This window comes from Pipistrellus hanaki (assembly GCF_964339955.1).
Source record: "Pipistrellus hanaki genome assembly, chromosome: 1".
Classification (NCBI taxonomy): Eukaryota; Metazoa; Chordata; class Mammalia; order Chiroptera; family Vespertilionidae; genus Pipistrellus; species Pipistrellus hanaki.
The window spans coordinates 204,005,762-204,014,025 of record NC_140503.1 but is presented as its reverse complement, the minus strand read 5'-3'; positions in this window follow the sequence as shown (position 1 = coordinate 204,014,025).

The window sequence follows — 8,264 nt, the reverse complement described above, 5'->3', positions numbered from 1 at the left end:
GCTGCTTTAGCTCACTGGGAAGTCAGAAAAGGGACGTTGGGGGCAGGTTTTAGGGGTTCGCTAGGGACCAGCTGCCACTGCCCATTGTTCTAGTTGTAAAAGGGGTCCCTTAAAGTGTAAGAGATGCACACTTGGGGAAGGGGCATAAGGACACATATGTAATACCTTAATAAAGAAAATTTTAAAAAAGAGAGATACACACTTGTGGGAGAGGATGAGGGGGGTGGGAAAGGTTAGAGCCCTTTGTCTTGAGGGCTTTTATCTCTCTTTTGCAGGGTAGTGGGAATTCTAGGGGAGGTCTCAGCAGAGGGTTTCAGCAGAATATTCATCCGTTTTCCAGAGGTGACCTTTAGGGTTGCGGTCTCCCCTGATTGGTCAGCACCATTGCAGCCGGTCCTGGCACCGTCCACCTGGTTTGGCTGCTTTTCTGGGCCTGGAGCTGAAATATAACTGAGGCCTAGATGTTATCTCTAGGGACGTGACCTTCTGTATCTGGCTGTAAATTCTTCAGCCATGTGTTCAGCTGTCTGTTTCCCCATATTGCTTGCCAAGGAATTTTTCTAGCTTCTTACTATCCTGCCTCACATTTACCCTGATCAACTCTCCACTGGTTGGCTGGAGGACCAATGTACACACACACACACACACACACACACACAAGGGGGTGGGGGGAGAAAGCAGGAAAGGCTGGGAGCCTGGGAAGGGTTATGTTACTTGCTTCATGGTGAGTAAAGAGTGAAGAAATAAAATGGAGTCCCTATATTGAAGTGGGACTCTGTGTGTTTGGTTGACAGTGGCCATAAACTTGAGGAGGGCAAGAACCAGACATGTTCTGTTCACCTCTTTTATGCCTGTTACCCATCACAGTTCCATGACACCATAGGGGTTTGATCAGTATTCTGGTTTTGCCAGGTACTACTTGTATGACCTTTGATAAGCTACGTGATTTCTCTGGGCCTCAGGTTCCTCATGCATAAAATAATTACTATGGACTAACCCTGAAGCGGGCCCTCAACCATGCTGCATCCTGATCTTGGACTTCAAACATCCAAAACTGTAAGAAATAAATGTCAGTTGTTTATGAGCGCCCCAGTCTAAGCTGGCTCAGACAAATACTTACCTTATAGGATTGTGGTGGGGATTAAGAGAGTGCATTTATATCTGTCCCCCACAGGTCACCTGGTCCCTACCGAGCCCTCCAGACCAGTGTACTACTTATACTAGTACCTGGGACATGGTAAGTACTGTCTGTCTGCTCTCATTATTTATTTTTACTTTATTTTATTGATTTTTAGAGAGGGAGGGAGAGAGAGAAATGTCAGTTTCAGAGCACGACATCAGCAGCTGCCTCCTGTACTCTCCCTACCTGAGATTGAGCCCACAACCCAGGCATGTGCCCTGACCAGGAATCAAACCAGCCCAACCACTGAGCCACACTGGCCAGGGCTAACTAACTTTTAATAGACCGTGTTTTATTTCCCAATGCCTGTCTGTGTCTGTGTTGTTTGTCTGTGTACCCCCCAGAACTAGGCACATGAGATAGGCATTGAACAACCAAATATCCATGAACGCAGTTTCCCTGTAATCCAGAATTTGAAGCTGTGTAGTCAGCGGAATAATAAAAACAGCCACTTTGGACTCTGGCCATTTCAGGGAATTAGTTTAAGATGACAAAATGAAAAAATAATAATAAAGTAATAAATTATAAGTCCTATGGGTCATTCTTCCCTATGCAAGAAGCTATTAACATCACTTCCATATGCTGAGTAATGTAGCAATTAATAACCTGATACATCCAGACAAATGATTGATTTACATTAAACTTTAGCCCCAGAAAAAAAAAGACATTGATCAATTTAGTGTCATTATTGTAGGTTATTGCAACTACAGCAGATCAGGAACTCTTACTGAGGCCAAGGTTGTTGGTTTAATCACCTCCCTAGGATTCTTTCTGGTTTAGGAGAGCAAAGAAATACTAATTGACCACCTAGTTACTGGCCAAGGAGACTGGATAAAGCATATGAACGGAGCAGTGAAAATCTGCACTATTATAATGAGTGCTTAGAGGACAAGTGGTTTCTTCTTTCTCATTCTCTCAGAAAAACTGCTTGCTACCAGGAAAACAAAAGATGCCCAGTCATTCCCTGGTGACCTAAAAATATGACACTAGGTCACTTCTTTAATGTTTTTTAATCCTAGCTAGAGGGCAGTGGAAAGGGTTACTGGTCGGGGAAAGTCATCTCCAAGACATTGAACTCTGTTTATTTGAGTGTGTGACTCAGCACTTTCCCCAATAGGGGGTTAGTTGTGAAAACAAGCAATGAAAGAATGTTGCTATTGTAAAACAGCTGGAATTCCATTCCTAACTCCTACCAGAGTTAATCCTCCCTGTCAGTCAAAATAGCCAATCAACAAGGGTTACAGAATTAGCAGGAAAGCTTTTGGTAGGGATGATGGCATTATTAAAATAAAAGATAGGCACTGAGTTAAAATGCCATGCCAGATGCTACTTTTTTCTTTTCATTTCTCAAATTTTTAACAAAAAATTTCCCAAAATTCTGTAGTTGAAAAACAACAAAAAAAAATGTTTTAAAGATTTCAGTGTTATGCCCAGCAGGTGTGCTCAGTGGTTGAGCATTGACCTATGAACCAGAAGGTTATAGTTCAATTCCCAATCAAGACTGGATCCTTGGTAGGGGGGGTGAGGAGGCTGCCCATCAATGTTTCTCTCTCGCCATTAATGTTTCTATCTCTCTCCCTCTCCCTTCCTCTTTGAAATCAATAAAAATACATTATTATTATTTTTTATTTTTTTTTTTTAAAAAGAAAGAGTCTAGCCCTAGCCAGTTTGGCTCAATTGATAGAGCATTGGCCTGTGAACCAAAAGAATCCTGGGTTTGATGCCAGTCAAGGGCTTGTACCTCGGTTGCAGGCTCCTCCCGGGCCCAGGCTCTGTCCGGTCAGGGCATGTGCAGGAGGCAACCAATCAATGTGTTTCTCTCACATTGATATTTCTGTCTTTCCCTCTCTCTTCCACTCTCTCTAAAAATCAATGGGAAAAAATGTCCTCGGGTGAGGATTAAAAAAAAAGAAAGAAAAAAAAGTTCTAATTTTTTAAAAAAGATTTCAGTTTTATTGACATTAACCACCATAAGATCTGTACTACAGGTACTCTCTCCAGCCCTGTGGAGGCCATTCTACCTCACAGCCATATAAAGAGAGTCCTTGGAGGCTTCTTGTGGCTGTGCCTTGAGGCCTTTGACTTCGTCTCTTGCCACATGGCCCCATCCTTCTGGCATGGCACTTTCTCAGCTTGTCACTAGGAGGCCATTCCAGCAAGTTCTAGCTGAGTTCTGTTCCTGAGACCACCAAACCCCCCAGGGCACTTCCTACATGACATATACAGGACCCTTCATCGTGGCTGGGCCTCTATCTCCTGCCAAGTTTGCCACCACCTCTTTTAAAAGTCCACATAGCCTTAACCAGTTGGCTTAATGGGTAGAGCATCAGCCTGTGGACTGGAGGGTCTTAGGTTCGATTCCAGTCAAGAGCATGTACCTTGGTTCCGGGCACATCTCCAATAGGGGGTGTGCAGGAGGCAGCTGGTTTATGTTTCTCTCTCATTGATGTTTCTAACTCTCTATCCCTCTCCCTTCCTTTCTGTAAAATATCAATAAAATATATATTTTAAATAAATAAAAGAAGTCCACGCAGTTGCTAGAAAGTTGGGGGAGGGGTATCTATCGCATTGGGCGTTTCCCTGCTCAGTGTCCCTATGTATTCACAATGAGTCTCAGTGCCCCTTCCTAAGGTGGCATTTTTGAAGCACATGCTTCCCATTTGTGACGAACAGGCTAGGTCATCAGATTGGAGTACAGCTGCTACTTACTGGGCCTTTTTGCAAGGGGTGAAACCCATACATGTGGCTCATTGATGCCTCACACAGGAAAAGAAGAAATGCTTGGACATATGATGGCGGAGGATAACAGAAAGCCAGGGCAAGGAAGAAGCATAAAAGAAAAAGGGAACAGATAGGACAGAAATAAAAAGATGAGAAAAAGCAGAGTGGGGAGAGGAATAAAGGGGAAAAAAAGATATAGGTGGAAATAGAGAGAAGAACATAATAATTATAATGTATTAAGGTATTGCCATGCACCAGGCACTATAAATGCTTTATGTGGAGTATCATGGTAAGTCTCACAATTACTGTATGTGGAAGGTTCTATTCTTTTCACTTGGCAAAAAGTGAAATGATGTTTAGACAGAATTATTGATTTGTCCAAGGTCTAGAGCTAGTTAATGGAAAATCAGGGAGATAAAATCTGTCTTTCTCAGCCTAGAACAGATACTTAACCCTACACTGAAAGACAATTCTCTGTCATTAATTTTTATCAACCAACTATATACCTAATATGTGCCACTAACCGCTGAGCTGCAGGCAAAGGTGACTGGGAAGAATATAGGTCACACCACAAGCTACATAAGGGTCCACATACATAGTCCCATTCCTTAGATTACTCTTTGAAGAGAAGTAGTTTAGATAATGCTAAGGCCATAGTTTACCTCAATACAAATACGGAGCTATAATGTGCCAAGTTACTGTGCAAAAATCCCAAACAGAAGAGAACCTTTTACTTCCTAAATGTGCCAGCGTGTCGCTTATCTTGTTTTTAATAAATATTGGCAAGTCTATACTAACTTCTGACTTGCCATCAAAGGCTCTATTATGGGCTGACTTGCATGGAACCAGATGGTACGGTGTCCGTGGAGCTGGCCTGAGGGGAAGGTGACTATTCCCAAGGCAACTTGCCTGAGCTGTTCAAGCCATGTATCAAGGAAAACTATCACCAGCTGGAACAGAAATGAGCGATAAGCTTCCTGCAAAGTGTCGGCTTGCATTTCCCGCAATGATGAAATCTGGCGGGTGGTTGCTTCATTCTTGCCTACAGAAAGGGAAAAGAAGTGTTCAGGGAAGTATCAGCTGTTTCCTTCCTCCCAACCCCTGACATTAAACAAAACAAAACAAAACAAAACAAAAACACCCTCAGAAACCCAAACACAGTACAAAAAAATATCCCTGATTCCATAAGGTTACTTCCAGAAAATTATAAAATGCTGAGAGCTACGTAGACAGAAAGAAACAGGAATGTCTTACACACCTTTGATTCCCATTCATTGACCAATAGCATTTTGGGGAGGGGACAGGAGGAGGGAACAGCCTGATTACAGAAAACATTGACCTGAGTGCTGATTCTACCTCTGCCACTACCACCTACCCAAGGGGCCGTGGGCAAGTCTCTTGTACTTTCTAGAGCTTCAGTTTCCTCATTTGTGCACTAGGTGAGGTCAGGGGGCCTCTGAGAGTGATGACCAATACATGTTAATTAATCTAAAGCACATGTAAGACTGTCCCAGGCAAGAGCTTACGGGAAGTTAGTCACCAACCATCTAGATAAGGCCATCAAGGGCTACTTGCCCTTCAACCAAACATTATTCTCTTTGTGTAACTATTTAACTGTGATTTGATCCACTCACTTTTCCTCAAATGTCTCTACCGTGGTGATTATTTGGCTACTACAGGTCTTTTCCCTTACGTGCAAGACTGTATTAAAACATTGACATAGGCTTCTAATGGGACTGCTTGGAAAGTATTCGGTAACAGTAGAAAAGAAAAGAAAAGTGATTGGAGTGTTGACCCGGCTTACTCATCATAAAATGAATTAGTATCTACCTCACAGGATGTCCTGAGAATTACATGTTTTTATGGAACATAGTAAATCCCGGCATAGGAAGCTCTTAAATATCTGCTTTCACTTCTTTCTGCCTGTGAAATGAGCCGATTGGGTAAGATTCTCTCTCTGGTCTCCTCTGGTTCTCAGTTTCTTGAACCTACACACAGCTCCTTGAAAACTGTTTTGTTGTGGTGTGTGTGTGTGTGTGTGTGTGTGTGTGTTGTTAATCCTACACATTAACTGGAGAAGGGCGGGTCACAGAGTTAGGTTTGGCTGTTATGTGACAGGAAACACAAAATGTCACTGGCTGAAGGAAGAAAATTTTTTTTTCTTCTCATAACATTATGTATCTAGTGTTGCATAATAAATTCCCCCAAAACATAGTGTCTTAAAGTGTTCACTGTTTCACAGTTCCTGAGGATCAGGAATTCTGAAGTGTCTTAGCTGAGTCTGTCTAGCTCAGGTTCTTTCCTGAGGGTGCAGTCAAGCTGGTCTTCTAGCCCGTTGAGTGGAAAAGTTAGTCATGTTGAGCTAGTCTGCAGGATGGGTGGTGAGTGAGATGGTTGTGAAATATGTACCGAATGGAAACGTCCAATTGGAGTTTAGGATCGGTTGAAATAAGGGAAGTGTTATTATTCATACGGAATTACATATTTACACATGTTTAATCTTGCCAGTCTCTAACGGAACATTCCTAAGAAATGCTATGCCTCCTTTTACATGCAGCAAAATACTTCTGTGATCTTCCTCTCCGAATGGAAGGGTGAATTATGGGTTGATGATAGTCTTCAATGACCGCAACTCATAGACTAACTATATACATTATCTCCCAACGTTGTGAAGCAGGTGCTGTCAACCCGGTTTCACAGATGAATGAACAAACAAAGCTTCAAGAAACAAAGCAGGATTTGAAGCCAGATATCTTGTTTTCACTGCCCTGCAATGCTCTCTCTCTCTCCTGTATGTCTATCACACCTGACTTTCCACTAAACACCTGTCCTACCAGGTAGCCTTGCTAGGAGCTCTATCAATGCAAAGGGCTGCAGAGCGGGAAACAGGATGTGGGCAAACAGGAGGAGAGGACACACTACTTCAAGGTGCTTAGCTAAGTGCTTCTCTCAGCTACATTAATGATAGATCAGAAATAATCATCAAGAAGCAATACAAATATACTGACAATACAAATGCAGTTACTTCAACCAGAGAGTACATAGGCCCAAAGTACCTGAACTAGTCCCATCCCTGACAGTGTTCTTCAAAAATAGTCCTTAGGGAACCAGATTAATGTCCCAGCAGGTCCTTTTAAAGATAAGCTGCTTTCTGAGACCCACTCTTGGAAATTTCATTCAGTACACTTGGGGCAAGGTCTCATGATTCATATGAAACTAATGTTTGGCAAGTGCTATTCTGGTTACTAACGTGGTAAGTTGATTGTAGAATTCATGGAACTCATGGTATTACTTACAAAACACAATGACACAATACACTAAATGTAATACAGCTAAATTTGGAAGCTAGATTACTGTAGAAAGTGTATAAACTTTGGAAATAAACAGACCCGTACTAAAATCATTCTCTGCTGCTTAGTCATTATGCTACTATGGAGAAGTTCTTTGAATGACTCTGAGCCTTGGTTTCCACTGCTGTAAAATATTGATGATGATACCCTGATGGGTTTTTGTGAAGACTGAAGATAAAATATGTATAATGTTTGGTACATAGTAGCCATTCAATAAGTGATCATTTTTTTAATTATTAAATATCAAGCACTATAAAATGGGGCACCATATCTTACAAATATGGTATTAAGAAATATTAGGGGACAGAGGTTTCAAAACACTTCATTATCTGGGTTCAAATTCCAGCTGGCCTACTTTCTTACTTTCCACCAGCAGAGTAAATCAGAACTTCATTCACCTTCTAGATAGGAGTGAAGCCATTGTCAGTATTGTTAAGCCACAAACCTGTTCACTATTTTGCTAAAGAAACTGTGGAATGGAAATAGTACTACCTATCTGACAGAGTTATATGAAGTTTATTTTATTTTTTTTAAAATATATTTTATTGATTGTTTACAGAGAGAAAGGGAGAGGGATAGAGAGTTAGAAACATCGATGAGAGAGAATCATCTATCAGCTGCCTTCTGCACACCCCCTACTGGGGATGTGCCCGCAACCAAGGTGTACAAGCCCCTGACCGGAACCAAACCTGGGATCCTTCAGTCCTCCGTCTGATGCTCTATCCACTGAGCCAAACCGGTTTTGGGGGTTATATGAAGTTTAAATGATATATGACAGTGCCTGGGAGGTGATCGAAGTGCTTTAAAAAAGAACCTGCCCGTTTTCTATTTTTAAAAATATATATTTTAATTTTTTACAGAGAGGAAGGGAGAGAGAGAGAAAGTTAGAAACATCTATGAGAGAGAAACATCAATCAGCTGCCTCCTGTACACCCCCTACCGGGAATGTGCCTGCAACCAAGGTACATGCCTTTGATCAGAATCGAACCTGGGACCCTTGAGTCCGCAGGCCA